This window comes from Rhagoletis zephyria, unplaced genomic scaffold, assembly GCF_001687245.7.
Source record: "Rhagoletis zephyria isolate East Lansing unplaced genomic scaffold, Rhagoletis_zephyria_1.1 Rzeph_scaffold_00658, whole genome shotgun sequence".
NCBI lineage: Eukaryota > Metazoa > Arthropoda > Insecta > Diptera > Tephritidae > Rhagoletis > Rhagoletis zephyria.
This window is the reverse complement of record NW_016157742.1, coordinates 42,423-59,962: the sequence shown is the minus strand read 5'-3', so window position 1 is coordinate 59,962 and position 17,540 is coordinate 42,423. Positions and strand designations below refer to the sequence as shown.

Here is a 17,540-nt window from a genome sequence, read left to right as displayed (position 1 = left end):
ATATGATTTGTAGATTGATTTTTTACACCCTTCAAGCGCACGCAGCTTTAGTATAGCACTCATAAGCAACAGCTACAACAACAACAAAGTGTTGAAATGCTTACTTAGCCACTTTGGGCCACCTTCATTCACCCCCATTAGTGGCATCAGTACGTGCATAACTACTCCATCTGTCTTTCACGTTTTCATTAACACCCCCTTTACCCATGACACTAAGCTTGTATCTCTCTAGGGTTGCTCATCGTGCTTTATTGTCAGCTGGTTGTTATGTAATTAATGCATAAATGCTGCCAAATGTCGCATATTTGCATATTTTATTTCTCTGTTGCCAATCTGTTGATGTGACGCTTTTTTGTTTGCTCTTTTTTCAGCCCGGTTGCGCTGTGCACTTAGAAGTAGATTTGATTTTTTGACTTCGCCTTTGCGGGGTTGTTAGCGCAAAGTGGAATGTCATGTTGTTGAGCGTACGGGTAAATGCAAGTGGAAAATTTGATTAGCTGACTTTAGTTAGATCATTTGTTGCTTTCATAAGTCACCTATGTATATATTTTATATAAATACTTTTTTTTATCATACAATATGCCTGTCTGTGACTCAGTCATTTTGACTCAATAATAGAAATTAGGCACTTTTAAGGAAAAAATAACGATATTTCAGTATGAATTCGGTTAATATTTTATTTATCGGCAGGGGTGTGTGTTTACCAGTTCAAAGTTTCCCTAAAATACTAAATAATAATCTGGGTCAAAATTACCCAGAAACACTGTGGGTGTATGGAAAAACTATGTTGCCTTCTAGAAAATAAAATAAAAAGGTCTTTTATTTTTTGACCATAGCTGATAATGCTTTTAACGAATAGATAACGCCGCAGCTTATTTAAAATTACTATTAAATAAATTTTTTCATGAAAGTTTGGTCATTTTCATCCAATTATTGCAGAAAGGTGAAGGCAAAAATCTTCTGTAGACACCATAGTGCAAAATTATTATGAAGGGTCACGAAAATTGGATAACCTTTCCAGATTTCATAGAGACAAAAAAAACGTACCTTAAGAACCTCTAACAATCACATAGAACGTAGGAATCTATCAGGAGAGGAACCCCGTACCGGAAGCCATGACCGAGGAATTACTCCCAGCTGCGCTGCTGGCCAACGTTCAACAAGGGCGTTGATTGCGCGCTTGGGAAAGTCCTAGGACCTCCTATTGCCGCAGCCAACGATCTTGACTCATATTTTCCGTTCAACCCGAACCCAACATCTCGATCCTTGCCTGGCTTCTTTCCTACGGCTGCCTTCCTGTCCAAAGTAGGCTTTCAGCCAACTCCCTCTACCTTTCTAGTAGCATTCGTAGACTACACCCCATTTCTTTATAAAATGGCCACAAATCTTGGAATCTGCATTTTTGAAAAAAAAAAGCTTTTACTCTGCAATCCTCTATACTGGTGATGGGCACTGCTATTTTAAGCTTTCTATACATTCTGTATAGGCGTGTGCAGAGTAAAAGCTCTTTCTGCCCATCACTGATGCATGCATAGTAAAAGCTCAGTCTGATCGCTACTGGTTACTGGTCTACTGGTAGACAGAGAAAGCTTAAAAGAAAGCTGCAAAAAAGCAAGACAGTGCACTTTAACCGTATATATCAGTGAGAATCGCAGCGAGCTTTTCTCTAAGCCCGTTCTCAAAAAGTTTAAAGAAACCTTTAAAAATCTTCTACATTAGAGCATGTTTTGGTGTGACGATGATAGCAAGCTAACATATTCTGGAGCGCCGTCGCTGTACATACGTATTTCAGTAATGCTCAAAACCGGGCCCGAGGGCGGAACTCTTCAAAGCTCTCTGTGGATTTTATGTGGACGCGCACAGAGTAAAAGCTCTCTGAGCATCACTGCTGTATGTATGTAAAACGGTGATGGGCACCGCCTTGCCCGCGGGCAAAGCTCTTTCAGGCTTCCCATACAGTTTTTATAGTCGCGTGCAGAGTAAAAGCTCTCTCTGCCCATCGCTGGTGCAAAACTTAAATATAAATATTAGGCTCCGAGAAAATTTCGGAGCTGCTGCGCGTTAACTTGAATAAGCAAATGTTTGAAAAACCCAGCAGCTTATGTAAATCATAGTTTTAGGCAAACTATAGCCGTCTGTACGCGGCAGCTGATTATTTGCATAAATACGTAGATGTTTAACAATATGTGCTGAATGCGATCAATTAAGAAATATCGATATGTATTTAGTATTCAGGCCAAAAAGCAGCCACGAAAATGTACAAACACTACAACCCAACGGAAAATATATATCGAAAAAAAGCACAAATTAAAAAAAAAAAACCGCTCCCACATATTCAAACAAATAGCCAATCAACAAAATACTATCTGCTAAGTCGTCGCTGCAATGCAAAATCACAAATTAATTAAAAGTTCTTGCGCATAAATTTCCATTTCCATCGGCACTCATTTACGCAACATGTGTGCACATGCGCAGTGGCAACCAAAATAACAACAGCCCCTGTGGGGAAAATCTCTAGTTCTGAACTGGTGCGCTTCTAGTACATTTAGACCCAGTACTGGTTCGTGATAAATCTCTTTTGCATGCAAGCAACTGGTGAATTTAACATGGCGACGTCCTAGGAAGTGTCAATTGCCAACCGCTGCATCCCTTTTTCGATAGTTCTGAACTAGTCCTAAATTCTATAGTTCCGAACCAGTTCTAAAATCGACAGACGAAAGAAAAAAGTATCATGATTTTTCAATCCTTTTGGTTCTTGGGATTTTAAGTTATTTTGGAAGAATTGTGTTTTCAATTTGAAATTAAATTTGTTTGAATGATTGTAAGAAATGTACGTTTACATACTCTTTAGCTGTAGCTGAGTTTGCAGAGGTGCCCGCTGTTATTTCTTAGATTCCAGACTGTCCCAAGGTGTTGAAATGTTAACACAAATTTTAGTTTTGTATTACCAAGCTATGAAAAAGCATCTGCGAAGCACAGAATAGAAGCGTATTTGAACGAAAAAGCCGCCGAACACATATCTATGTATAGTAAACAAGCCCCCCGCTGCATCCCTTATGCGATAGTTCAGAGCTAGTTCTAAATTCGACAAATAAGATCTAGTTCGTTCTGCATCCCTTTTTCTATAGTTCCGAACCATTTCTAAATTCGTCACTTTAGATATAGATTTCTAGTGAAAAAAAACTGAAAAAATTAGTTTTTTAAAAGTACCACTTTTTGCCGATTTTTGACTGGTGGGGATCTAGTTCCTATCAGACTAGTTCCTTTTTGGCGATGAAGACCTAGTACGGAACTAGAAATTTGATTCACTAGTCCGCGGTTTCCCTACAGGGGCTAGATACATACTAAGTACTACTGTCGGCTGTCGGCTGGCAACATCTTCAGCTGCAACGTTACACATAACTTTCAGCTTCAAAGCTGGTTTTCAACGCCAATTTTATTTATGCGTTGTTTTACTGTTGTGTATTTTTCAATTTATCTTCTCTTATTGTAGTAGTTGTTGCACTGTCGCACCAGAGCCAATAAAACTTACAAAATAATTGTTCATAAAATTCACAATATTATGAGTTTTCAAATTAGTTTGTCTCAGTAAAATTGGCGCGCTTGACAGGCTGCTGAAGCTGAAGCTGGAGCTGGAGCTGGAGCAGCGACAGCGGAGAAGCACGCTAACTTGCGTCTTGTTGCTGTTGTTGTTGATGCGCATGTGTGCGGCTAAGTAGACGAATAAAAAGCAGCAAAATAAAAATTTTAAAATTCTTCTAGCTTCTTTTTTGTTGCAAGCAAAATTAAAAAAGAAAAAGTTACCTGCAACATGCAATATTTTGTTGCTGACATGTGATGTGTGTGTACTTTACACGCAAATACATACATATGTATGTACAATCATATGCACTTGAGTTTGTGCGCACACTTAAGTGTGATTTTCATTACCCATGCTTTAAGTTGTTGTTATTGTTGTTGCTGCTGTTGCCGCTTAAATGTTGCCGCAATTCTCACTCTCTCTCTCTCACTGTGTGTTGTCAACTATTTTTTCGGCTCATAAAAATTGTTATTAATTGCCACTTAAATGCTTAAACGCGAAAATGTATTGCTGACTTTTTTTCTGTTTACTTTCCGCGCTGCCTCACGTCAAAGTGTGACTAGGAGCAGTTCTTGTTTAGTTTTTTTTTGGTTGTGGCAAGTTGCAAGTTGCCTGCTATAAGTTTCTGGTTTACGCTTTGGTATTATGCATACATGTATGTACATTAGGGTGATCCACAAATGCATGCTAAAAAGTAAAGTCGGAACTTTTATGCTCTCACCCCCGAGGATTGTTCTGTGCCGAAAAAAGTATACCTAAAAGTTGTCAATGTATTTTATGTAGGAAAAAACAATTTTTCGTAGAAATGGTACAAAATTCTTGAAATTCAATATTTTTCGACTGGGAAACNTTTTCGTAGAAATGGTACAAAATTCTTGAAATTCAATATTTTTCGACTGGAGTTTCTGTTTATCTTCTCCTAATCTCAATAATAACACCCCATAGTTTATTTAACCATTTTTTCATAGTACATAACCTTATTTTATAGGTCCGCCAAAAACCCCTGAAAATGCAATAGGACCATAAAAAATTGCCAGTATTAAGAAAGGTTAAATAAACAAATTGGTATTATTATTGGAAGTCTCTTAAAGAGAACACGAGTTTTCCGACCGAAAAATATTGATTTTAAAGAATTTTGTACCATGTCTACGAAAAGGTGTTCTTTTCCGACATAAAAAACATGAAAAACTTTGAGCGACCTTTAAATATTTTTTGATTTCAAAATAAAAAAAATAGTGGTATAATTTTTTGGTATAGAATAATTCTGGAGGGTGAGAGTAATAAAATTTCGACTTTACTTTGTGGACCACCCCAATGTACATACGATATACATATCTTTATGCGTCTGTGTGTTATGTGCTGCTGCTTAAATTAACTAACGCCACATTTGCCATTGCTCATTGCACGCCGTTGAGCAGCTGCTAGTTGTTGTTGTTTTTTTACCTTTTAGTTTTAAGTTATTTTGAACTTATCTTTATTTTTTAATGCTTTTATTTGGTGTTCCATAATTTTATGCTGCAGCAACCTAAACTTCTTTGCTTTTGCGGAGCATAAAGTAAAGTTTTTTTTTTTAAATTAAGCTTTGTATGTGCGTCATCTATTTCACTCATATCCCATTTAGTAGTTCCGTCGAGGCAGTGCAGAAGCATGCAAATTGTTCTTTCCTCTCCCTCCTCCTGATTAAATCGGCAACTTTATTTACTTTCTTATACATAGATTTTTATCATTTACATATGCATACGTATGAATATGCCTGCTGGCTCTGCACAATGAATATTTTTTGTTAATAGTTTCCCTTGGAAAATACAATAAAAATAAATGAGTTTTAAAAATCATATTTATGCCTATAAGTTTGCATTATTTGCATATATATATGTATATATTTATGTAAATATATGTACACTTATATATTATGTATGNTTAATAGTTTCCCTTGGAAAATACAATAAAAATAAATGAGTTTTAAAAATTATATTTATGCCTATAAGTTTGCATTATTTGCATATATATATGTATATATTTATGTAAATATATGTACACTTATATATTATGTATGTAGTTATATATGGCTAAGCCTAAACGCGCTTGCCCTCAAATGCATATTCCTTTGTAACTTGCGAAAGTACACATTGAGACATTTTCCAATAAACTCAAGTAGTTTATGCCACAAAGCGGCCTAAATATCTGGCCCATCTTTCTTAATTTTTCCCGCCTCATTATCTGTTGACATTCGCTGTTATAAACTGTACAATTTGTGTCCNATTTTCCAATAAACTCAAGTAGTTTATGCCACAAAGCGGCCTAAATATCTGGCCCATCTTTCTTAATTTTTCCCGCCTCATCTGTTGACATTCGCTGTTATAAACTGTACAATTTGTGTCTCTATTGCGTACTTAGAGGCATATCGAGGCGAATTGAAGTTATGGGCTAAAAGGTTCAAGGTGCGGAAAAATGTCTGAAATATGGTAAATTTTAGCAACGAAGAATACAAAAAAATTTAAAATTTGAAATTAAGAAAAAAGTCATATAGCACTGATATATATTACGGAGTTCTAAATGCAAAAAGTGTGGGTTTCGAAGGAGTTCGCATAGAGGATAATAAGCAATCTGATAGGCCAGTGTCTTTTTTTTTTAATACATCATTTTTTTCTCAGCACGGAATTTTTCTAGTTTTTTATCCCTTCCCTTTTATCAGGATGCTCAAAGTGGATATGCTTGTTTCAGTAATGATGTCTTGCCACCGAGCCACCTCATCGGGTTTGCGAATATGAAATATTTAGTCGCAAAGGGCTAAATCGGAAGAAAATGTTGGAAGAGACACCGATTCGTAACCTAATGCCTTACAATTTTGCTATTTACCTGTGCATCTGCATTGCTGTAGTAGAAGAGCACTTTTATCTTCGCCAGGTGTAATTGTTTTTCCTTCAATTCAGTGACCATCAGATCAAGATGAAGGGATGGTATTATAAGGTATTGTAGTTCAAGTGGAAGGTTCTGTCTACTTTTTTTTAATTGCTATAGGTACTCAAACTTCGCCAAAATCCATGCTTGCTCTTCATTAAATTACTATAAATGATCATCAGCTCAAGGTGCAGGGATGGAATTTTTAGAAATTGTAGAAGAGGGTTCTAGCTTTAATTTAAGTTGAAGTGCAAGGTTCTATAATAACCTTTTGTGTTTTGTTTTTCACTTTAGTTGGCTTGTATAATAAATCCATTTTTCGTCAACGGTTTCGAAACAGTGCAATGACTTGTTCAGATTGGTTATCATCAGCTGATAATAAATTACTGGGGACTGGAGCGTTAGTGTGCAATAGCACTGTGTGCCGTCATGAGTTTCAGAACGTCTTCTATCTTTTTCCAACATTTTCTGATTTATCCGCCTCGTTATTTGGCATCTTATAGCCGTATCTGGCCCCTTCAAGAGTCGACTCATTACCTTCAATACTATTATGTCCGGGGACCCAGAAAAAGTGGACGCTGATATGGCTCTGTGATTTTGAAGTGCCACGATATATCAATACCATCCCCGATTTCATTACTTTAGATGCTTTTGCTTTCACGGCTGCTTGCCTATCGACAAAGATAGTAGCTTTAAACTCAGATTTAAAAAGGCAAATAAAATAACTGCGAAATCTTTTAACCATTAACTCTTTGTATGAATCGCCTTCTGCTCTAAACGTTCCAAGGAAGCACTACTCCCTGTGCCCATGAAAATGCATTCACTTCACTCCGGCTCAAAAAAAATATATGTACATATTAATACAAACAAAAACGCTTCAACACAGACGGGCGCAGCAAAATTAAAAATGACGAAAAAACTACTCAGCAACAAGAACAGCTACCAATGTGAGGCACGTAAATAAAATTAAAAACCGAAAATACACCACCCGCTGTGATGAAGTGATTTCTTTGACTGTGTCTGCTTGAATTGACTAAGTTGCGTTCAGAAACGACTAAGAAAAGAACGCTGCATGTAGAACGCCGAAAGTCATTTCATATTGTTGCTGGTGGTTACAACAAAACGATTGTGCAGCGAATTTGGAGTTTAACCCTTGGGTGGAAACCTAAAAACTGCATCCTATTACAGATACCTAGGAGCAGATGTACAGATGGGTATTTGTATGAATTTATATACAAATAACTTTCATTTGAGATATTTATCCATTAGTTACTTTTTAAGGGATGTGCAGATTTTATTTTAGTGTGTTTGTATATAAACTTTTATGGATAGAAGTTCTGATTTTTCATACAGTTTGTATGTATATAAAATAATGGTAGCTAGATTTCGTCGTTTAAAGTACAAAACCGCGTATCGTCGTTTTGCAAAACCGCGTAACTGCCATTTTTGGTTATAGGTACAGTTGACCTGGGGTTCCGCACAAGGGTTAACCTTTCAAGTATGTTGTATGCAAGAAAGCATTTACCCACATGCATGTATACATATTTATATGCACATATGTACATACATATATGCAAGACACTACAGAATTCTCAATTTTTTCGGTACATTGATGAGCATTTATAGAATTGCCTTTACATTTCCGTTGATTTGCGCTCATTTCAACAATGTCTCATTGTGGCGACATGATAAAACATCAAATTTGTTTTTGTTGTTGTAATCGGCACGCTAATAATAATTACAAAACCCATAAAATTTTAATTAAAAATCGTTACGGTAACAATGTGCACAACGTGCTACCGACAACAACATTCTTTATTCTGTAGATATCATTATCATACGCACCAACAGCATCCATTTTGCCTTGCAAAACAATCAAATGCCATGAAACTCATCAGCCGCAAGTGCGCGCCGCTATGCGCAGCGGGCGGGCACGCCAGCAAGCCAACTAACCTGCCACCATCGACTCTGACAGTCCAACAGGCAATTTGCAATAAAATTACACACAGTTTAACCCCAAAATCAACAAATCGCACAAATCACACTCAAGAAAAATCGAATTCGTAATGAACGCATACCAAAGCAAATGGCGACATACAAATTCACATAAAGCTCCATGCATATATGTTCGTATGTATGTATGTATGTATGTATAGGCATGTGTGTATATTTAACAATGTAATTTTGCATTTAAACTGACAATTGGCAAAAATGCAACATGCCTTGATTGCTTCTGTGTCTGGCTGCGTCTCGAGATTGAATTGCCTTCCCAAATACACAGCCACACAAATGTACATTCTACATATGTGTATTACGTATAGGTATAAAGATCAGTCCGCCTCATTGTTGTGCTGATGAGCGCTCGATACTCGGCAACACCACCCAAATTGTTGAGTATAAATGAAACATTTTCTTTTGCTTTGTTATGAGTATGTGTGCGTATATTTCTATTTATATATATTTTTTTTTCTTAGCGCAAAATTTTTCAATTGTAACAGTTAAACGGCTGATCAATGGCAATGATCGCACATTTGCCGCTTATCGCACTGATCGGTAGGCAATAGAATTACATCCAACACCAACTACGTAGATAGGCTTGGTGGATGCGGTAGACGTTTGCTGGCGGATGTAAAGCGCTGAATAGAAATTAAACGTGATCAAACGTTTAATTTGCGCAATAAGATCGACGAACGTATTTTCTGTGTGTATTAGGGTGGTCCAAAAATGCACGTTAAAAAGTAAAGTCGGAATTTGAATGCGCTCACCTCTAGGATTGTTCAATATAGAAAAAACATACCCCTGTATTTTTATTTAAAAATTAAAAAAAAAATAATAAAATATTTAGAGGCCGCTCAGAGCGTTTAACGTTTTAGTGTATTTTATATTGGGAAAACAAGTTTTTTAGAAATTGTATGAAATTCTTGAAATTCAATACATATATGTATTTCGAACGGAAAGCTCGGTTTCTTTTCAGAAAGCTTTGGGGAAATGTTTATTTTGCCATTTTTTAATACTAATTATTTTTTATGGGCGCCTTTATTACATTTTTTGAGGTTTTGGGGGACCTATAAAAATTAGTTAATATTAAAAAGTGGTTTAATAAACAATTAGGTATTATTATTGGAAGTCTTCTTAAGCGAAACGGAGTTTTCCGATTGAAAAATATCTGTTTAAAAGAATACTACACCATTTCTATGAGGAACTGCTCTCCTCCATTCAAAATACATAAAAAACTTTGATCGTTTTACGAGACCTCTAAATATTTGTTGATTTCGAAAGAAGCGGTATGCTTTTTTCGGTATAGAACTATCCTAGAGGGTGAGAGCATTAAAATCCCGACTTTACTTTTTTACCACCCTAGTGTACATACATACAAACAAGTGNTTTCGGTATAGAACTATCCTAGAGGGTGAGAGCATTAAAATCCCGACTTTTTTACCACCCTAGTGTACATACATACAAACAAGTCGATTTATTTGTTAATGAAACAACAGTGATCGCCCAGTGTGCGCCACTCGAATTCCGCCTGGCACTTAGAAATAATGTGCAAGATCAATGAATGGATAACTGCGTTTGCAAAAGTACTTTGGGCTGTGTAGAAAGAGGGTAAAGGAATTTTCGTTAAAATATGCGTAGTTTCTCACATTTCGCAATATCGAATAGTGCAAACTAAATAAATTTGATTTACTGGCTTTTTTCACAAAATCTATAATTGATCGAAAACTGAAAAGATAAGAAATCAGGATTTCGAAGCTCTCAAGGTTTTTGGAGCCTTCAATGAAAATACAGCGCATGTCATTTGTATTTTAGATATAAGAAATGCAGTAATAATTTTGTTGTATGACACTGAAGCTGGCTAAGCGACCTGTTCCGAGTCCAAAATTATTTCAGGCTCCTCTAGAAAATTGTTCCTGGTATTTACGTTGGAAGGTTTAATTCAGTTCTCCAGCACCATATTAAAGGTGTCATAATTACCATACTGAGTCGGCATATCTGAAATCTTATTTGCAATTAAGCGGCCCGAAAAAGTCCTTTCGAAGTCTGACGGAGCTGGGGCGGCACTTCCCGAATTTAGACCTCACAGCAACATATACGCAAACCGTTCTAAATGTGCTTCAGCCCGCGAAATACCTACCTTGTCATAGGCGACTTGTCATAGTCTGACTGCGACTGAGCGACTGAGAGCTCATATTCATCTTATATATGTATTATGTTCCCCTGATATTTTTAGTACGCTTTGAGCTTCGGTCACCAGGTCACTGGCTTTTTTGTACATAACTTTTCTCTCGTCTTGAAAACTCCCATAAATCGTCTACTTTCTAATAAAATTTTCCAAAGGCTTCCCTGTCGGCCTGCATTTCAAGCTCCTCGTATTAACGCAGCTCGGTTCTTTTTCTGTTTTCGTTACAGAAAATATGTTTACTTTCCTACCTATCGATATATCGATAGCTCCATCTGTGACTAATAGCAGCGTGGCCGTGTAATACTAATATTTGACTCTGCTTTGAGGTGCAGACCTCGGGAATATGATGATATGAAGTCAGCGCTTGTATCAAAATAGTATTAATATCATACACTCCCGCCCACATATACTTACATGCATATGTTTGTATGTATGTACTCAAATGCGTATAATTATTTTAAGGTCTCGCCAACGCATCAGGTACCTGCATACACACTTCTTTCCTAGTTTCGTATTTTGTTTTAAGTGTTTGTTGTTAAGATTATTTTTATATAAAACTAATTTATTTTTGTTTGTGTTTTCTTTTTACTGATAGATTAACTCAAAACCTCATACATATGTATGTTCATACATAAATATTCCCAATTAACCATACGTACAACAAATTCAAGGAAAGCGAACCAAATGAATAGAAATGAAATGAGTTCCAAATCTATACATCTGAAACGGATAATGGCATCAGCACAGAACCTTATAAACATTCTGATGTATATACATACATACATACCTACAAATATGTGTGTATACATATATAAACATAAAGCTAAATGTAGAGTTCTTCTTTTCGGGTTCCTCCGCACTTCATTTGCGATTAGATACGCACATTAGCGTTGTATTTTTAATTTTTTTTCCACGTTTGGTTATTTGGTTTGTGGCCGCGTTGATGATGTGGATCTGGCTAGCAAGGCATCAGCATTGAACGAGGCGCGTTGGAGCAGCGTTGGTGGAGCATTGTTAGGCGAGCGGTATAGATAAGGCATTGCAGGCAGCATACATATATATGTACATACATACATATGTATGTATAGATGTATGCTTGTTTTAGTCAAAGCTGCTTTTGTTATGTTTTCTATGCTGCTTGTTTTAGTTGCGGCTAATGGGTGTTATACTTTTTGTTTCTACTATTTCTTTGTGTGTGTTGTTTGTGGCCTGCCTGACTGTTGATTGTTTGGTTTACGCCATCTTATGCGCCACTTTTGAAGTTTTCACCAACATATGTATATATATGTATGTAGTTATTTCAAACTACCTTTTTCGTAAAACTAAATTAAAGTATTAATAAATAGATGTCGAACTGTGACGCTATTACATGCATACATAAGTATATGTGGTCTTAGTACATATGTACATATGTATTTTGCTGCTGCTACTTTACTTTTATTTGCTCTGGCCATATACAATATATGTATATGTACATATGTATGCATATACATATGTATCTACAAATAATCCTATTATAAGTAGTTTTTGTTTTTTTCTGCTACTTTTTTCTTGTCTTATTTTCGTAATTTGTATCAGTTTGTTCTTTTATTTTTGCTTCATTTCGCGTCGGTTGCTTCAATTAAGTAATCAGGTCAATCCAAATGGTTTTGTTAATTTTCTTTAGTTGATATGAGAGTATTCAAGTGACTTGCACTCGATTCAGTTCCACACGTCTTGGCGTCTTATACGTATTGATATGCATATGTATGTTCTACCAGTCTGCCTCATTGCATATCAGGAGGTTGATTCCCTGGCTACCCAAATAAGTTCTGGAAAAATTTATATATAAAATGCTGGAATGACAATGTTGTTTTAAAAAATAAAATTACACTCATTCTGTTGCTATCGAATGGCAGAAACACGGATTTAATTCCTGAGAGCCCAAAACCTCACAAGGAAGCAGAAGCTGGTACCAAGCTGAAGATGTATATCATAGTTTACTTCACTTTCAATTATCAGCAGTTTTTGCCCGAAAAAGTTTGGGAAATTGGTTAGTAGCTTGATCGTGGCCTGTCTGTTTAAGAAAGATTATATATTAACATTTTTTCAGTGAAGCTTTTTAATCGACAAAGTAAAAAGTAGTTACATACATATAAGGAAAAGAAAAAAAAAATATAACAATATAGACAAATATTATTTAAGATTGAAAAATAACAATACAGACAAATATTATTTAAGATTGAGATTAGGAAGGAGGTGATGAAGCAGAACATAAAGGTGAGGATAAGAGATAATATTGGAACAGAATATAAAAGTGAAGATTAAGTGGAGAAGACGTAGATGAAGGTGAATGTGAAAATAAAGATGAAGATGGTGACAAACATGAAGATGAAGTTATAGGTGAAGACGAAGATGGAGATGAAGAAGAGAAGATTCGGGTTAAGATTATGATTAAGGCGAAGGCAAAGCCGAAGACAAAGATAAGGACCAAGAAAAAATAAAAGACAAAGACAGAAAAAGGCAACGCTAAAAGCAAAGAACAAGTCATAGACAAAGGCACTCTTCTCTTCTTTCAATGTATCAACAATGCACTTGGTGAATTTTACTAGAATGAATATACATCCAGTGTTGCTAATGCTGACATTTTTCCACCAAATTTGGTACTGTTTTCTCTTGGTAGGATTTAGTAGGTTTTGATAAGCTTGATTACGCTTAGAAAAGCATTAAGTTCAGGCACCGCCTCCAGGTTTTCCAAAGGCTCATATTTAGTTTAAGCCAATACGAAGCTTCAATATGAGATCAATACGATAGAGAACAGTCCTAATTTGCTGCAAATCGTGACCGTCCTTATTAATTAAATTAACTTATATATATTTCTTTGGCGCATTTTGTGAGAAACCCTTCAATGCACTTTTTTGCAGATTTTATATTAAGGAACATACACATACTTTTTACCCACTTTTTCGCTCACGTTGTTACCCCGCTTAATCAGCCAGAAAAATACCGTTAATGTTATTGTAAAGTAGCAGCAAATCAGCGCAAGCATTGATTGAGGCCATAGAAGTGCTGATGGGGGCCTGCAAAGCAATTTATTTCCTTAAGCGTGGGTATTAAATACAACTCTGCATATTTATATGTAGGATTATTAGACTGGTTCAAATCAATTGACTATAAGTTTTTCGAAATCCCGAAAAAATATTTTTGGAACAGTGGAAAATAAGGCCAGCCAAAAGCGTTGCCCTTAACATTAAGATTTAGAGGTTGCTTATTTTTCATCATATAAATACCACAGAAAAAATTGTTTAAATTTTCAAATTTCATAACTCGTTTTTAAGTCAACGTACCGGAATGAACGATATATAGAAATTCTTAAAGAAAATTGAGGGCTGTAGAAAAATTTTCTCATGACCATCGAAAAATTTTCTAAAAATTCTGAATAAGCGTCTGGAATGCAAAATCGACTTTTTATACGGAAGAAACAAAACTGCATACACAAAACCTTTCTACAAAAACTTTCGGAAAGAAAAATATAAAAGAACCATAATTTGAGAGATTTTACGAAACTTTATGCTCTTGCTTGAATAGAATTCTTGAACATTCAATGTGTTCGTTCATGCTACGCAACTTTCCTGCACTATTAAAATTTCAAAATCAAAAAATCAATTTTCTTCGCTTCACTCTAATGCGCGTGACACGTTTCATTCTTGCATATCTACGTTATTACAAGATTTTATTTAACATTGTTACCTTTGCAACAGCTTGTACTCTATACATACATATGTATGCAAATTAGCAAACATTTTCAATGATTTGATTTTTTCGTGTGGCAACTTCACAACAATGAAAAGCCACAAATCACGCGCGTCTACGCTACAAAAGCACCAATACCGTTGAATGAGCATAGTTGTACATACGTATGTAGTATATTGGCATTAGCATTTACCACCTTTATGGCTGCGAAATCTGATTCGTTAAATATTCTTTACCCTCACCTCTCACAAAAAAAATATCGGTGGCACAAAAGAAAGCATCGAAAAACGACCATCTCCAAATGCCCGGCAACGCAATTGCAAATGGGCGGATTGTGGTCTTGAAACCCGCAAAGTGCGTGTTTTAAATCCAATTTAGACATTATCTAATTTGGCGCAGATGAGCAGCGCAAGCAAGTAAAATATTCAAATAACCAGGCAGACAACAACCAGCAGCTGCCTACAACAACAACAACAACAAGTATGCCATGCGTGTGTGCTTAAAGTGGCTAACTACAATGACTCGGTTGCTGCTGCTGATGAGTTGATGCTGGTTTTGGCATTGGCATTGTATGACATTGGTTTTTAAGACTTTAAGGTTTAAATGAGTTGGGATGGTTTTAAAGGAAGGGACAAAAACTAAATCTTTTAAGTAAAGGGTGTGCTGTGAGGGTAACAAGATTGAAGGTGTGTACAAAATACTTATATACATACATATGCATGTACATACATATATGTAAGCGTTTGCCTAATAACTTATGCTAAAAGTTTTTAATATTTTTTTTAAGAAAAAAACATACGAAAAAAAAAAAATAATATTTTTAAAAATATATTTAAATATAGCGTTGACTAGACTATCATGCATGAAAACAAAGAAACAATTTTTAAAAACTTATTCCAGATTTACACTGTGCATTTAATAAAAAAAAATATATATGAAAAATATAGGCATTAAAAAGTATCCGTGTCATTACTTTCGTCAAAATATTCGTTTAATTCGCTTTCACATGAAATTTTTTACATGATGAAATTCGTTTACCATTTCAATGTCTAGTGGAAATTCGGCATTACATTACATGTTAGAAAAACTTAACACCATGTGGAACCATCGCCCTCTGCACCTTTCCACCGATGGAAAGAAGCTCTATTAGAAGATAGTTGAAGGCGTCTCCTACCAGTAACTCTTAATTAATTTCACATTTAGGCTCCAAGTAAAGCCAACTCCATCGCCACTTGGTCCATCGCAGAGGAGGCCTCCCTCGTCCGCCGCAATAAAGGAAGCAACAGACTGGTTGCTTACAAATTCAACTCCTTTTAATGAGGTTAACATATATTTTGATATTTAAACGACAATCAAGGCGCTTAGCCCTTTGATAGTACAACCGAAAAATATCAGGGAATGCTTGATTTATCTTTTGATCGCATAAGATTACTTTGCTGAAAGATTACTTGTGTTGGATGGACAAGCAGACTAGGATACTCTCGGGGAACTGTCGTCGAGTAAGGAAATGATAGAAGTTCCACTGGCTATGTGTGGTTTCCTTCTGAGCAGCTGGATTTTTGGCCATCTGAACGCACGATAGACGAAAACCTTGGAATGGAAGTTGGCTATGTCCTTCAAGTACCGGCGGCCGAGGAGTTTTCGGGAATGAAGACTAATAGTCCAAGTGAACTTGTGGCTATAGAGGTAGCCATCCTCACCTAAACTAACTTAACCAACTTAAGCACCCTGTGTTTTTTTTTTGCACCGTTAATGACATGGACTCTTACTTATCATTTACACTCCGAACACAGTTCGCACAGCGGTCGATCTACCAAAAATGGCAAATATTTTTTCTTTCTTCTGTTCATTTTCTCTTATGGTTTTTACTTGAAATATGGAAGGCATAATTAAAAAAAAAAAAACAGTTAAAATAAAGCCAAGCATAATAATAATCTGTAACTTTGCTGGTGGTTGCTTTCCATACAAGGCAGGATTGATTCGGAGAATGATGCTCTTTGAATGTGGATAGAGTTGGAGTTAATTAATATTTTATAATGTTATTAAATTTTGAGAGTATAAATGTTGAAATTTTGTCCATGAAAAATGTTTTTGTGGTGCTTCGAAAAAATTAAATTTTTTATCTTTTTTAAATCCTAATTCGTTGATTTTAACCCGGAACCCTTTTCGAATGTTTTCCGAACGTCAACTGCGCTCTTCTTCTCAACTGCTGACTTATTAATTCCTTTTAACTTCCTCACCTCCACCTTACGAGCTGATTTTAACGTGTCTCCTGCTCTTCTTCCTAAAATAATGCTACACAAAAATCTTAACCATTTAGCTATTTACCCTGAAAAGTGAAAATAGAAACCAGCAAACGTGTTGTCCATTATTTGATTATGTCTAAAACAATTACATGCCTTCACTGCACCACAACTGCATATTGGGTATTCCCTTGGTAAATGCGCAACCAACCTAGCCGTTGCTCTTGCGCGACCCCACCACGCCATAAAGGAGAGTCATAAAAATTAGAAAATTTGATTATTTTAAAGAGTGAATGGTTTTCATGCTTTTTGTGGAAGGACATCAAAATTTGCATATCACCGACACTTGCACACTTCAGTGTTATTTAACACCGAAGAAGCGGCGGGCAACTGAAAAGTTTGACGGCATTGGTGTACGAGTTTCAACAAAAATTTCATTAGCAGCCAGCCAACCCCCGATTACGCTCATACATACTTAAATAAATATATATGTATGCAGCAAAGTTGCGCGCTTAAATGAGTTTGTTACTTTTTGACTGCCATTTTTTGGTGGCAGCAGAGGTAAGTATGTATACACCGAGAACAGCACAAAAATTATGTAGCAAAAGTTAGCAAAGTTAGGCATTTAAATTTTTCATTTTCTCATACTCAATGCTAGAAAAATTCTAATAACATAAAAGGGGTGAATATTAAATTTCCATGCCCATCCAAAAAAAAAATATTTAATACAGAAGGGAAAGTTGCAGTACCAGTCAGTTTGTTAGTCAGTCAGTCAGTCAGTCAGTCATGTTAGCAAACAACTCATTGACGCGGATTTAAAAGCTGAAAACTGAATTCGAAAAATTTGCATTTGATGCCTGGAAAACATTGTGCGCTGTATTATTTACTCGCATTCTTGTTG

The 17,540-nt window shown here is 35.9% G+C and overlaps 1 protein-coding gene across 1 annotated transcript in view; it reads right to left on the bottom strand.

The window, feature by feature from the left end:
* Positions 1-17,540, bottom strand: part of LOC108360940 (uncharacterized) — a 37,489-nt gene that overhangs the window by 15,407 nt on the left and 4,542 nt on the right. The window lies entirely within an intron of this gene.